General features: G+C 35.3%; 1 protein-coding gene across 2 annotated transcripts in view; it reads right to left on the minus strand.

The window, feature by feature from the left end:
• LOC150080877 (DNA topoisomerase I, mitochondrial-like) overlaps nt 1-16,614 on the minus strand; it is a 551,188-nt gene that overhangs the window by 384,350 nt on the left and 150,224 nt on the right. The gene's annotated exons all lie outside the window — the stretch shown is intronic.

The raw sequence follows: 16,614 nt of genomic DNA on the forward strand, positions 1-16,614 counted from the left end.
AATGAACCACCTTGTTCACCCATTCGGTCAAAAGAAAAGAAAAGAAAAGAAAAGAAGGGGGGGGAAAAAAGCTTCTAAACAAATCTCCCCAAACTGCGATTTACGAAAATCTTCACTAGATGAATATCATCAAGGTACGTTATTTGATAATCAAACGCACCTAAAATTTAATGCAATGCAACATTATCTAATAAATAATTTAACAACATTATCTAATTAACATTATCTAATAAATAAATCTTAATAAATCTTATTTATTAAGATTTATTTATTATTTTTATTTTTTTTTTTTTTGCTGCTTCGTTCTTCAATTCCTCTTTAGCTGTCACAAATGCGAAAAAACTTATTTTCGTATGTCTGTCCGTCTATCTGTTCACATAAAACAACCATCGGTCATGTCCAGAGCCGGCCCGAGGGGGGTGCGAATGCACAAGGCCCCTAGTTTCTGAAGGCCCCGCGCTGCTAACTGATTTTGCAAAATAAAAATGGTTTCAGTTTTTTTTTGTTTTAATACTGTCGCAAAATCTAGCGACATCGCCCATAAAATGGCCATATTTTTAATATACATAAGAAATAAAATGTCAATAATCATGTTATTAACATTATCTAAAAGCCTGCCTAGAATTCTCCAAAGAACACGGAAAAATATATTTTCTTTCAAATATCTCAACAAGTCACTCAGACGTACGATTATATGTTGCCAGCGTTTGCATAGTTATCATACTCTAAAGGCTATACAGTGAAACTTCTCCTAACGGACATTTTCAAATTCCCCAACTCACCTCCATTGGTTTTAACGTGTTTGCAGCTTCTGTCTAGTGGACATTCTCTGTAACGGACGCAGACAGGCAATCTACACTGCTTCGTTTAGATTAGCACTTAATTTGATCTCCCCATAACGGACAGCGGGCGAGCTCGCGGCCCTTTTTCTAGGAACGTTTCTTCTACATATTGCCTCAATCGTGTGTTTATTTTCTGTTTCCGATTCTCTGAATTTTATCAAGGTTTACGTCGCGGTTCTAAACCCTTTTTCAAGAATTTTAAGGCACGTGTAAAACTTCTGATGAATTCGGTGTGTGCAGGGAGGGGGGAATATGGTCAGCCTTTCGTCTTTTCAGTTTCAGTTTTCAGTTTTGTTCAGTGTCGTGTGAAGTCCACAATGTCTTCTCGTAAACATTTAACTTTAAAAGATAGTCGAACTCATTAATGCATATGATCGGCAAAAAAGTTAGTGTTCGCAATCTCGCTGTAAAATTCAAAATCGGGAAGACGCAGGTAAGCGACATCCTAAAGAAAAAAAATGAACTGCTCAAACAATTCTGGCAACACATAAATGATCAGGTTCAAAAATCATTCCCGAAAACTGTTGGACTTCAAATTTGTCGTGCACGTGCTAAAAAAATTCCCATTAATGGGCATATTATTAGGGAAAAGGCTTTGCAGGTTGCGAAATCTATGGGAGTAAATGAGTTCAAAGCTTCTGTGGGATGGCTAGACAAGTTCAAAACTCGGCATAAAATTTCTTGGAAAACCGTAAGTGGTGAAGGTGGATCTGTTGATACCGGGGTTGTAACAGAGTGGATCGTCAAATTGGAAGATTTATGTCGTGATTTTGAAGCTAAGGATATTTACAACTGTGACGAAACAGGGTTGTTTTTTTAAAGCTCTTCCTGAAAACACGAGTCTAAAAAACGAAAAGTGGCAGGGCAGAAAAATTTCTAAGGAACGCTTGACTGTACTATTGTGTACAAATATGCTGGGAGACTTTGAACAACCTCTTGTTGTAGGAAACCCACAAAATCCTCGTTGTTTCAAGGGCATAAAGTTGAATCTTTTGGATGTTGACTGGAAGTCTAATAAAAAAGCGTGGATGACACGAGATATCATGAGCGAATGGATAAGTCACTTTAACCAAAACATGATTTGTCAAAACAGAAAAATTAGTCTTTTCATGGATAATGCTGCATCTCACCCGCACATTGAATTGTCCAACATTCAAATCATTTTTCTGCCACCAAACACATCTGCAGAGTGTCAGCCCTTGGATCAAGGGATAATAAAAAATTTTAAACTTCACTACAGAAAACGTGTTTTAAGACATCTCATTGCAAACATGAATGATGTAACATGTGCGAGTGACCTTGCAAAGAAAATCAGCATCCTAGATGCGATTCAATGGATTTCCTCTTCAGTAAACGCAATTAGAAAACAAACTGTCATGAACTGTTTTGTAAAGTCTGGCTTCTCAAACGCAAAAATTGAAGTTGTGAACAGCAATGTGGAGCACCAAGAAGAACAAGAACTTCAACATCTATTGATAATGTACGATACTTCCGCTACAAGTGACCCTGGCTACAAAGATATAGACTCAAACCTCACTACAGAAGATGGTGCTCTAGATATCATCGATATTTTTCAAGAAGTTCCTCATAAGGATGAAGAAATAGAAGGAGGTCATTCTGTCGAAGAACATATTAACAACGAACCACCGATGAAAATAGAAGAAGTGCTCATACAAATCAATCATTTAAAAATGCTTTTCGCCGCTGAAGAAGATACTGAAGGACTTTCGATGGTTTCTTCACTCCAAACAAATGTTGAAAACAAAATTATCGGCCGGAAGAAGGTGCAGAAGAAAATAAGTGATTACTGTATGTATTTTTCTCAAGATAAAGTCATAATATGCATAGCACAATTATATGCATATTATTTACAAAAATATTGTGCAAAATCTGTATATATTTTAATTTAATTTTACATTAAGCGTTTAACGATTTTTCTTTCTTTCTTTTTTTTTTTCTTTTTTTTTTCCTCCCTCAGACTTGTTGTTAGCGGACACTTCTCTCTAATGGACAAATTTTCGTTCCCCTGTATATACCACCGACTAGGTTTTCTCGGCCCTTTTTCGCTTTCTACCTTCGAGAGATCGAGTGAATTCAAACTTATTCAAAAAGTCAACTTAAATTTTCTTCTGAGAAAATTTTAAGTTAATAATACTGGTTTGACCAAAAAATAGTTAAATAAATACAATTTTTGATACCTTTTCTCAATTTGAATTTCTATAGTTAATGAGTAAAGAATTTCTTGTCTTATTTTATTATATATGTCTAAAGGTTTTGAAAAGTGATCAAGACCATTGTATTTATTTTGGTCAATCTAAACGTAATTTTATAAAAAATATTGAGCTATTTTCAGGCCTTTATAATTCTTTTGATCCTCTTAGTAGGTCACCGAATCATTAGCCTACCTTTAGGCCTCTACAATTCTTTTGAGTCTGTTAGTTACTCATTTTAAGCCTCTTTAGGCTTAAAATGAATAAGCCTAAATTCATTTTAATCCTCTTTAGTGGGCTATTCATTTTAAGCCTCTTTAGTAGACTACTCATTAACTACGCTTTTTTAGCAGGCCATTTACTCATTTGATCCTAATCTAGGCTACCGCAATATTATTGAGTCTCTCTCTCTCTCTCTCTTTGATACCTTATAAACAATTAGGCTGATCGAAGCCTATAAATAAAAATAGTAATTATATAATAATTTATTGGAGTTTCATTTGATATTATTGAATAAATATTCCCCACAAATACGAATATATATATATATATGTGACAGCTGATCGTACATCGTACGTTTTTATCGCTAGGTGTGAAAATAAATAACATACTATATTCCTATATATTTCGCAACATGACTAGTAGAGACAGAGATGCGGGAAGAAAGTATGTGTGGCTCTGATAAATTGAAGGAAAAAAAAGAAAGAGAAGAAATTACGGAAAAACGGAGGAACTCCCTCGCAAAATTTTTAAAAACCGAAAATGTGCAACAAACTGAAGAAATGCATAATTCACAGTTACTGGAAGATCAAACTCGCGGAAATGAAATTACGCCGTGCGACATCCACGAAAACGATCCTGATCATCATAAAGCCAGCTCTCGTCCTAATGAAGAGGAAAGCGATGATAAGAAAAATGTAGAACGGGAAGATAGTCATGAAGCAGAGGGAAACGTACAGACGGAGAATTTTTTGTCAGCGTCGAACAAAGAACAAGATGAATTATTCCGAGGACCACAGCTTCAAGAGAAACAATAAAGCGACGAAGACGAAAATGTCAATATCAATGATCCTGGTACGTGGCCTGAAATTATAACTGATAAATTTAGAATGGCTATCATACAAAATGGCGTGACACAAGTAAAAAACTACGATTTTCCGAAAGATAAAAATAACATAAGTTTTTCTGAAAATTATTATTTAAGAAAATTAACGAATGGGGAACGTCAAGAACGAAGGTGGTTACTCTACTCAAAGTACAAAGATGCCACATTGTGTTATGCGTGTAAGTTATTCTCTTCAAATACCACTTCTCTGTGTTTAACTGGACTTAACGATTGGGTACATTTAAGTTCGCGATTACAAAGTCACGAAAGATCAGAATATCATTTACAAGCTATGTACAAATTGTTACAACATGAAAAGAATTTGAAACTTGGAAAGACTATTGCCAAAGAACACGAAAAAATAATTAAAAACGAAACACAGCGTTTAAAATGTGTTTGTGAACGAATAGTGGCTGCAATTTTATATTTATCAGAGCATAATTTGGCGTTCAGGGGCAGTAGCGATGCTTTATATAAACAGCACAACGGTAATTTCTTAGGTCTTATAAAATTACTTGCAAGATTTAACCCAATCATGAAACAACATTTGGATCGGTGCGTAGAATCAGCATTGCGTTCCTATTTATCTCATAGAATACAAGATGAACTGATTTCTGCTTTGGCTAAAAAAGTTAGAAAGGAAATAATAAATACAGTTAAGACAGCTAAGTATTTCACAATTTTATTAGATTGCACTCCAGACGTAAGCCATCAAGAACAATTATCTGTTATTTAAGATGTGTTAATGTAGATAACTCTGAAAGTGATGTGATATACAAGAACGATTTATTTGTTCTGAAACAGTAAAAGACTCAACAGGAAAAGGGTTATCAGTCAAAATTGAAAGCATATTAGAAAAGGAAGAATTAGATTTAGGGAACTGTCGAGGACAGGGGTACGATAACGGAACTAATATGAGAGGTTTATATAAAGGCGTGCAAGCACTTATCCTGCAAAAGAATTCCCAAGCACAGTATATGGCCTGCGGAAGTCATAATTTGAATTTAGTTCTTGGAGACATTTCAAAATCATCTTCTCTTGCAAATTCGTTTTTTGGGACTTTACAAAGCATATATAATATTTTTGCAAGTTCTGTGATACGCTGGGATATATTAAAAGAGCATGTCAAACATCTTACTCCAAAATCACTGTCAGAAACGAGGTGGGAATGTCGCCTCGAAAGTGTGAAATCTGTAAGATACCAAGTACCACAATTTTCTCTAGCTTTGAAATACCTTTATGAACATACCAGTGACATGAAAACGAAATCCGAAATCCAATCAATCGAAAATAAACTTACTTCATTTGAATTTTTATTAAGTTTGGTCATTTGGTATGACATACTGAATAAAGTAAATATTGTGAGCAAGATATTTCAAAATTCGAATATAGATATCGTTACTGCAAATTCACATTTAAAAGGCTTTTTAAATTTTTTTTGAACAGTATCGTGAATCGGGATTCAAATCTTCTTTAATAACTGAAAAGGAAATAGCTGAAGGATTACAAGTGACATATGAATTTAAGAATCTAAGAACTGGACGAAAAACAAAGCAATTTTGTTATGAAGGAACTGATCAGCCTATTTCATCAGGCGAAGAATATTTCGGAATTCAATATTTTCTAGTCATAATCGATAGTGCGATTATTTCTTTAAAGAAAAGATTCGAAATTTATCGCGAACATGAGACATCATATGGTTTTTTATATAATTCGGATAATATTCAAAAACTGACTGAAAACGATCTTTTTAAATGTTGCAAACGACTTAAATGCGACCTTGCAAGACGATATTGATTGCATTGATTTATTAATGGAATTAAAATTTGTCGTCGAGTTTTGCCTTCCAGGATCACAATGTTACAAATATTAAAATATTTACTGAAAAATAATTTATTTGAATTGTATCCAAATTTTGTTACTGTTCTGAAAATTATATTATTTATTTTTTTCCCCCCATTATTATATGGGGTCAGTGTTTTTATTGTTTTGGCATGCAATTTTTTTTTACGGCCGGATGCCATTCCTGACGCCAACCCTCCCCCTTTATCCGGGCTAGGAATATGCGGTGGTTATTCAGTGACCTGCCGCATTCTCCGTATTTGGTGGGTACGGGCTCGAACCCCGGTCTAATCAGGAAGCGTGTGCTATGCACTACTACTTCTCCTGCCACCTGGCTACGGAGGCCCCTGTTCTGGAAGGAAAAAAAAAAAAAAAAAGTTCTGAAAATTATATTAGCCTTACCAATTACCGTCGCATCTGCAGAAAGATCTTTCTCAAGATTGAAAATAATAAAAAATTACTTGAGATCTAGCATTAGTCAAGAACGATTTACCTCCTTAGCCATTTTATCTATCGAATCCGAAATAGCCAAAAAATTAAATTATGATGATGTTATCAACGAATTTGCTGCAAAACATGTAAGAAAATGAAACAAAAATCACATATTGTGACCTTATTCGATTAAGTCGCATACCAAATTGTATTATATAAGTATATGAAGCAATTATTTTTCTTATTTGATTTATTAAAGATTTTTTTTGTGATTAAAATGTTAATTTTATTTATCATTTTTATGTAATCCTTACTAAACCAATTTGTGCAATGTAATAAATATCAAAATGCAATAAATTATTTTGTTGTACGAAATTTGTATCAAGGCCCCGCAAGTCAACTTTGCACTGGGGTCCAGCTTTTGTTCGGGCCGGCCCTGGTCATGTCGTAAAGTACTAATGTATTTTACAAAAGTCATGTCATATGTTATGTTGCCGAACATGCTGCTGCACGAAAATGTTACCGTACCTCTATTAGAAATAGGGATACTGTACTTTATTACGCCATCCAGTATATATACTTAATGTTTTAAACAATCTTTTGTTTATACAATATTTAATTAAATGTCGCCCAATGTCGTCCCTTATTGCACACTCACAGCTGCCAACATTTAACTTTCGAAAAGCTAGAGATTAGGTATTTGCAGGAAGAAGGAAATCGAGGCTTTTTTCCCGCAGTAAAAAAATGTTTGTTTTTTCAAAGCTTTAGAAAATAATGTTCAATGACAAAATACACATTTTATATTAAAATACAGTCGCAGGATTGACTACCAGTACAGGTGGTCAATCCCCACCCAACCAGGTTGAGAATTCTCTGACACTCAGCACTTTTATGAAAATTAATACAAGAATGACCAAGAAAACCGTTAAATTTCATGTTTCACCTAACATTTTTCTATTTGTATTGCCTGTTAAGACATTTAACCGTTGTGAATGCTTCAAGAAAATAGCAGACTTGCACATATTCAGATATGACGAGACAACGTTTTGTTTATAACAATGTCGCTGATGTTCGGTCTTGACTGTCAACGGCTTTTGCAAAATCACTAGAAAAAGAATACATTGTATGTGAATTCGTTTCTTCCCCCCCCTCCAGGTTAAGAATTCTCTGATACTCAGCACTGTTATGAAAATTAATACAAGAATGGCCGAGAAAACCGTTAAATTTCATGTTTCCTTGTATATCTGTCAGTTTCCCCGGCCAAGTAAACTGTATTTCAATTCTTCTTTCCTAACAGCGTCCGGTACGTTCTCACACTAAAACTGGCAGAACTAGATATATATTTCCTTACATTCAATGATATGGAGTATTAAAACTTTTATTTCATTTATTGTTTTTTCGAAATGGATTCGATTTTATTTGATTCAGACAACTTGTTCTTCGAATATGATTATATGCCAGTAAAGTTAAATAATATTTAACTTTAACTGACTCCATGAATTCTGTTGGAGCTAGTAGATTTTCCTACTGCCGCAAGTCGACTTTCTATAGTGAATTCCTATACAATAGTTGAAATAGAAAGTTGCTGGGCACACAAGCTGATCTGCCAGTGCTTAATCCTCTAACCAACTAATAAAATTAAAGATCCTTCACACATCTTTAATTTTATTGGTTGGTAGATGGAGAGAGGTGGATTAAACACTAAAGGTCCGCTTAACTGCCACATGTGTGAATGCAGCCTGAGTCGGTAATTTACCAAATTTATTCAAAAAGTAACAGTTAATATTATTCGCGTATTAAATATTTTAATTTGTAAACTTTATTGAATCGTATCAGCATACACATCACCTCGACGGTAACAGGTGGACGGTGGCGCATATCCTTGACTATCTGAAACGAGTAATGTATTTTCTTTGAAATTAAATATTTAACTATATTAGTTTTAAATAAACTATATCATTTTATTAATCTTTACTGTTTTCTAACCTGAGAAAGAGTATCATTCTTGGGGTGTATCGCATGCAGTGCATTGGAAATGAAAACTTGCAGAATAAAGTGGGCTTGCTCTTTTTATTTTATTTTTATTTTGGCTGAACAGTTACGTCAAACTGGAAAAATTTGTTTTTTTAATACTGATTTTAACGCAATTTTATTACTTTTTTCGAAAAGAAAAAGACCGAGAAACTCTATGGTACCGACTGTAGTACGATGGGGGAAGGGGTCATATCAAATGAAAAAGACGAAAAACGATTTATCTATCCTAAATCTGGAGAGTTGGCAGCTATATATATATATATATATATAGTAGTGATCAAAAAAAAAATATATATATATATACGTATATATATATATATATAGTAATGATAAAAAATATATATATATATATATATTTTTTTTTTTATCACTACTTTTAAGCCAATGTTCGGGATCTCGACCTAATATATATAGTCTACCGCCACGAGAAAGGTTACCACTAAATGCAATATATTTTAGAAGCAAAAGAGTGATTACTGCACTTTGGTTTTTTTGATGAATTTAAAAAAAAAGTATAACGAAATTATAATGTATAACGAAATAATGTAAAGTATCTATTCTAATCTCATTACGATCTTTGTCTAAAATATTCTGCATGCATCCTCCTCTACCCTAGACTATGTATACCGGTAATCATAAGTTCACTATCGTGGCAGTAGGGCTATACACTTATCCTCGTCTGTATACCGCAAAACAGAAAGGTGGTATTTTGTTACTTTCCTCTTTCAACACGGAAATCAATTTAGCTACTCGTTGCAGACATGCTGGCATGATTCAGTTCATCTCAAATGTGTTCAGTGGCTTTAAAGTGCTCTGCGCACTTTAAAGATGGACTTTTGCACGATGGTCGCATACAAATCTAATCATTACAAACTGAAATATAACGTGGTGCATCGTCATACTGCTGCCACAGCGTAAGAACCGCCCAGAATGCTAAATCAAAACACGGCATTCACTGTTCCAAAAACAAAGCCAAGTCCAAGCCAAAATCGCGAGAAAGAACTCTAGGAAGTGACAGCACCACCGCCAAACATCACAGTTGTAAATATACACTAGTAAATAACATTATTGTACTAATATCAGTTCCTGTGATCTCCACCTTCTGATTGACAGCTTTCGGCGAGTTTTAATTTGGTATTCTTCGATGACTCCTAGTTGAAAGTCCCTAAGCTCAACGCCTCGACCCACTTACATCGTTGACTTATTTAGTTCTAGTGTAAAAGTCGTTTCTTTTACATATTCCTGACACCAGTGCGTGGCGGATAAGGTCCATTTTCCTCAAATACAAGTATCCGGATACATTTGGCAACAGAGTATACATACGAGGTGTGGCAATAAAGTTCCAGGACTAGTGAAATAAAAAGAACATAATGTGAAGGAGCTCAAAAATGGTTTCATTTTTATTCAAAGTAATCATTACTTGACTGAATGCACTTATTACGCCATTCTAAAAGTTTCTGAAAAGAGTTAGCTAAGTCGCCCAAAGAGATGATGTTCAGTTCGGAAGTTACGTTTTTCGTTATGTCCTCAACATCCTGAAATCTATTTCCTTCGAGGGAAGTTTTCACCTTTGAAATAAGTCCGCTGGTGCTAGATTAGGATGGATGGTTGATCTACACCACCGTTTCTCAAACTGTGTTACGCGAAAAATCGTAATTAAAAAAAATAAAATAAATAAATTTTGCATATTTGTAGCGCACACCACTTTTGTATCATTATAATATTTAACATAATTTTTTTCGGTTATTAATATACTGGCATAGACTAATAATCAAACAGACCGCGGAACACTTTACTTTGGCGGGCTTTGCATAGAGAAGTAAACGTAGAGGTAATGACACCTACGAAAAAGTAGCAATTGGTGATTAGTATGCGTTTTAGCCTGGCGTACACGGGTTGAAGGAGAAGTGGAAGCGAACCGATATCATAACTAAACTCACTTCCTTGTACAATTTTTTTTTTAATATTATTAGTATTTCGAAATATTATTATTAAAATATGTGACATTGTTGTTGAAAAAAGGAACTTTAAAATGAGAAGCAAGTACTTCTAGTAGTGCAACTGTGGTCGATGAAAACGAACACAATATTATCACACTTCAAAATGAGGATGAACAATCGCAGCCTTTTGTTCCCCAAAAATCCGAAGTGAACCAACTAATAAAAAAAAAAAAAAAAACGAAAGTATGATGACAGTTATTTGAATTTCGGCTGGCTTTACTTGTGTTGGAAATAAGGATGCACAGTGCGTCATACGTAATAAAATATTATCAACAGTTCTTTGGCTCCCGCTAAACTTATGTTTCGTAAGTCTTCCGTGAATATGTTGAGATGAAAAGTGTTCCGTAACTGAAAAAGTTTGTGAAACGCTGATTTATACAATGGCATGTTTCTTCAAATATGTTATCACATAGGTGGTGCATTGCAACAAGAACCAGCAGCCCTCCTCTCCAAATTGCGGTCTCACCAGGAAAATGCGCTTCAATAGTCTTTGAAGCACCTGCAAGTAGAACAGCATTGACTATCTACCTTTAACGTAGAAATGCCTTGTAAATCACACCATTTGTCGAAAAACATGATCAGCACCGATTTCATCCTGGATTTCTATGAAAGAAATATTTTACGCTTTTCTGATGATTTTGAAGTCCACTGCATGCCTTACGCTTGATCTCTATGTCATATTGAAACACTAAACACTCAATCTCCAATGGCATTACAGTCGAGTAAATTAAAATCGTCTTGACAAGTCTGGATGCAGTTCTTTGCATGATGATACTCTTCTTTGCCTCTGCTCATCCATGAAGCTGCGCTGCACAAATTTTGCGCAGACTTTCCCTAAACCTTCATGCAAAATTTGACGAATCGTCTTCTTATTCACATTCAACTCATCAGCCATCATTCTGAGGGCCAAATGATCTCTTACCACAATTTCCCGAAATTTTGCAACTCAGTCCTCATTTCGAGAGGTTTCATATATATATATATATTCGTTTAATTGTAGATTGTTACCGATTATTGGTGGTTTTCATATAAGTATTAGTGTTCATACAAATTTGTAATCAAGTTAACCTAGTTTGGTTATCTTCATTCCATATGGCCTATACATTTTGAGTTAAGATAAAAAGTATAATGCTAAATGATAATGATTTTTCATAACATTTTACTAATGAAAACATTTTATCTGTAGCAATATAATTATTAAATCTTAATATCTGTATAAATTTATATAATAATACTAAATCTTAAAGACTGTACAAAAGAATAGACTGTCTTAAAGACTGTCTAAAAGAATACATACATATAAACGTAATAACCACATTATATATATATATATGAAAACCACAAATACGAAGGTATCAAAACCTATAGCACTTAGTACCGTGCTAGAAACTTTGCTCTGAGACTAAACATGGGTTTCACCAATTCAAGCCTTCAATAAGCAAAGTGATGGTACTGCACTGGTTAATGAGCCATACTACTTAGTGTTAGTATTATATTAGTAATGGTACTGGTTAGTACTAGTAGTACCATGCATTAGTTGGAGGAGATAGGGGGGGGGGAAGGTTACTGGAAATTTTTGCTGCTCTGGAGACCAAACATGGGTTTCGACCAATCAAGCCTCTAATAAGCAAAGTGGCGGTATTGCACAGGTTGACGGGGGTCATCTTAGTAAGTATTGCACTACTGCCTGTCGCGGGGAATCCCAGCTACCATCTTTGGACATACCATCGACACCCACCAGTGTGGGTGTCGATGGTACTGACTGCAAGCAAGAAAAGAAAAAACTAGCTGCCATGCTACTACAAATCTGGCAGACAAGATGGGAGGAGACGGACAAGGGCCTGATAACTAAGAAATTCATCCCGGATGTCAAACTAGTTTATCCAAAGTCGCCGCCTTGGTTCTCTCCTGGCCTCTACTGTACATATATTATAACTGGACACGGCTCTATAAATCATAAGTTGACTACCTTGGGAATCATCCATAACCCCTACTGTACATGTGGAGAAATTGAAGATTGGGACCATCTTTATAACTGCCCAATTTATAACAATCTTCGGGGAACACTGTACACCAGGCTACAACACATACCTCAAGGACAGGAGCACCTGGTAATTTCTGAAGAACAATATTATAAATCATTAACGGAGTACGCACAGAACCTCTTTTCTAGGCGCAGGACTCTACAACCAACACAAGCCAGGGATAGAAACCTGTAAAGGACTTACTCAAACTTGAAATAAAAAATCTGTACTTGACTGTTTTACCAGCATCGACTTGCTAACCCTGGAACATCCAGAGTAGGATTGCCTGCTAACTTTCCATATGGTTGGGTAGGCTCCAGTGGTCTTGACCACTCCACCGCAAAATATGTCACACTCAGCACTCTCGCTGAGTGGTTTTTCTACCCTTCTGGAGTTATCCCCTCCCCCTTTTCTCTTGGTGGGGCATATGCTCCACTGTCAATTTACAGGATGCCCTTACCTACATCCCCTTACTCTTACTTTCATCCCCCATCTTCTTCCGTACACCCTGTACTGCCGCACTCTACCTTATTTTTTATTTATTTTTATTATTTATTTACTTATTTTATTTTATTTTTTATTTATTTTATTATTATTTTTTTTATTTATTTTATTATTATTTTTTATTATTATTATTATCGTTTTTATTTTTTATTATTATTATTATCGTTTTTATTTTTTTTATTTATTTTTTTTATTATTATTATTTTTTTTTTTATTATTATTTTTTTTTAATTGGTCTCCGTTCAGGAAGCTCAGGCGACCCTGACGGAAACCTGCCAGAGAATAATGGGCAGCCTGGCTACCTCCTAGTGGTGTGTGCGGGCAACGTGGGGTTCCATCTGGGGTCCTGCGGCCAAATGCCAGGACACACAACAGAACCCAACACAATACTACACATTCAACAACTACACTTTTTCTGGCATTTACAGTGTTCTGTATTTCTTCACAGTGTACATATGGCGCAGATGTGGGAAACCACAGGTGGCGCCCGACCCTAACACTGCACACTATGCTAGTTAGTATTAGTAGAGTGCATGGGTTGAAGACAAGAAATGCAATGCAATAGTCATCAACTCAACTGCTAGTCATTACAAAAATGGATAGTCTTCAGACAGTGAAGAAATAAAAAAAAATAAAAAAAAAACTGGATTCAAGGTCTACGAAGGTCATGAATCAATCTTATTCGATTGTCCAGAAAGATTTTTCCGACTTGTTGCAGGAATGAATAGGCAATATGGCAGATGCGCAGAAACAAAAAGTTCTCAGTTCGAGCATAAAAGTAGTTGCTTGCTTTTTTTTTTTTTTTTTTTTTTTTTGTTATAAATGGTAAATTATTACTATTTGTGAATACGCCTGAAATATAACGTACTGGTATATTAACTAACGTGTTCCTGTATGAATTTTACTTATGCAAAGCAGATATTTTCTAAACGAAAATTTAATAATACAATTTCAAACTACTTCAAAAAGGGTTTTACAATCACTTTGTAGAAGTAAAATCATTCAAATGGCAAAATTAAATGCAAATGAAAACAATGACATTTTTAATTAAGGTAACGTCACTGCACATTGTTCCGATGAATTTTTATCACGAGATGAAGGCAATATCAACAAGTATCTTCTGTCTTCTCAATGTAGACAGAAGCTGTCTACAGGGTGTCAAGAACTGCTGCTTTGACTTAAAAAAAATTGTTTTTGTTTTAGTCAAGCCTCTTTGGGAGGGTCTTAACACTTGGAAATTCCCTCTCCCTGTGTGCGCCCATATATACTCAGCAGGAAACAAATGAGAGTTCCCCCCCCCCCTTTTGAGTCTAACAAGAGGAGTAAAAAAACAATAGATAATATTAAAAATTCTAACACAAAAAGTGCTACTTAAACCGCAGTGCAAGTTGGAATGAAGTAAAGCAGACTAAAAATGCATGGAAAAAGCTACTAAATCATGACAATGAGCCTATTTATTTATATAGATGAGTATCAAAATCTATTTGCACAACTGAATCAAGCAGAATATTAATTTGAGGGGGGGGGGGGTTGAACACCCTGGCCAAAAGATGGTAAAAGAATAGAAGGAGCATTTCAATGGGCAGAATATGTAGGTCAAGTGTACGGTGTCCATACGCCCCGGTTTATGTGAAACTGTTCCGGTGTACCAAAAGTTTTTTTTCAGGACGCTTAAACGTCCCGGTTTCTTGTTATGAACATTTTTGTACAAATGTATTTGTGCACAATCAAAAAATAGCAGAATTCGTAGCATTATCTTCAATCGCTTCGTCAGTCACAGCCTATTTGTGTTCAGTGCACATGGTTCGATCAGTTTATAAGTGGAATTTTTTTGTAATAGTTTTTTTAATTAAGTGAAGCTGCATAATAAAAAAAAAAATGCTTAAACGTAAATGTGTTTTCAAGAGGACAAAAAGAGGAAGACACGAAAATGAGATTGAATGTGCTCATATCATCCCATGGGCTCACATCCGGGTATGAGCTTGGCACACGGGCTCCTGAGCTGGATTTCATCTTTCTTGGTGATTCCTCTCTCTCTCATTTTTTTTGTTTTGGCTGGTGCACCATAAGCCTCAGACTTTCTTGCACCATATGGCTAATAATAATATTTCATCGAGTCACGGTGGGAGATATGATAGCAAAGATCGTGGTAATTCTAAAAAAAAAAAAAAACACGCAAGCAACTGCATCATCATCCAAATTGAAATACTTCTTTCTTAAAGATTCAAATGAACATGACAAGGTAGCCACTGCTGAACTTACTTACGATAGCGTATCATTTAATTAAACATCAGTCGTTTAGAAGTTCTGATTGCTCCTAAAGCCTTTTCGGACAACTTTTTGATGACTCAAAAATCGCACAAAAATTTTCTAGTGCACGAATGAAAACAACTGCACTAATAAAGCAATTTACTGGCTCCATATGCGCTTAACGAAGTTTTAAAAGATATCAACACTACTGAATTCTTTGGAATTTCCGCTGATGCAAATAACCAAAAATCGGAAAACGTATTTCCATTGTTACTGCATTGGTTCAACGAGAAAAATGGTATGCGTGTTTACCTGATGAGACCTCAAACTATCGCCAATTACATTCGTATTTCTCTGAAGGAAAATAATATCCCAAAGGAAAGTGTATTGCGTTCGGAGCTGACAATACATATGTTAATTTTGGAGGAATCAACAGAAGAGGCCAATGCAACATATTTTCTCGACTCAAAAATGTGTTAATTTAGTTATAAAAATATTTTCTTACCATCAACACTTATACTGTTCGAACGGAACGTTTAAAGCAGGGGTGGGCAACCTTTATAAATGGCGGGCCAATTATTTTTTTGCTCTCCACGATTTTTAGCATTATTAAAATATTTTTATGTTATTTATTATATCTTGGATGATCTACACATATGGTGCTCACTTCATAAACTTTCGATTTCTGTATCTAAGACGAAGCAGCTTCTCTTAAAAGGTCTGTTAAATCGTAATCGTCCTCCTGTGGTGAGGCTTCTCAACCAGACAATCAAGCTTGTACGTGAATTTAAATACCTTGGGGTGGTGATTGATGATCGCCTTTCTTTCATTCCACACTGCAAATTCCTAAAGGAAAAAATTAAATCAACTACTGGCTGGTGAGAGGCCGCCGTAGCCTAGTGGTCAGGCGCGCGGGTGCATAAGTACACGTGCCTTGAGTGACCGTGGTTCAAGCTACTGAATACGGTACTGTTTCTTGTAATCTGTCTATCTTGTGAACTCCTCTGACCGTTTGGTCGTCCCGGAGTATAAACAGAAAAATTATTTTAAATTTATTTAATTCACATTGCCAGATCTCTTTGGAACCTCAAATCTAGAACATTGGGTTTATACTACAAATCTATATTCCTCCCAATTGTTACATATGGCGTGGGGCTCCCGTGTCCAAAACTCTCTCATCCTTAAAATTCTTCTACAGACCCAAAGATCCTTCCTTTTGGCCACGAGCAGGGCATGTAGAACTGTTTCTACTGATGCCCTGCCAGTTCTGAATGGGCGCTTTCCCATTCATTTAGAAATTATCCTTGCATTTCTTAAATTTCACAGGAGGCGTCTTACCCCTGCTTCCATTGGTGTTTTTGAAAATAATTA

This window comes from Mastigoproctus giganteus, chromosome 9, assembly GCF_048544385.1.
Source record: "Mastigoproctus giganteus isolate SK-2022 chromosome 9, ASM4854438v1, whole genome shotgun sequence".
Classification (NCBI taxonomy): Eukaryota; Metazoa; Arthropoda; class Arachnida; order Uropygi; family Thelyphonidae; genus Mastigoproctus; species Mastigoproctus giganteus.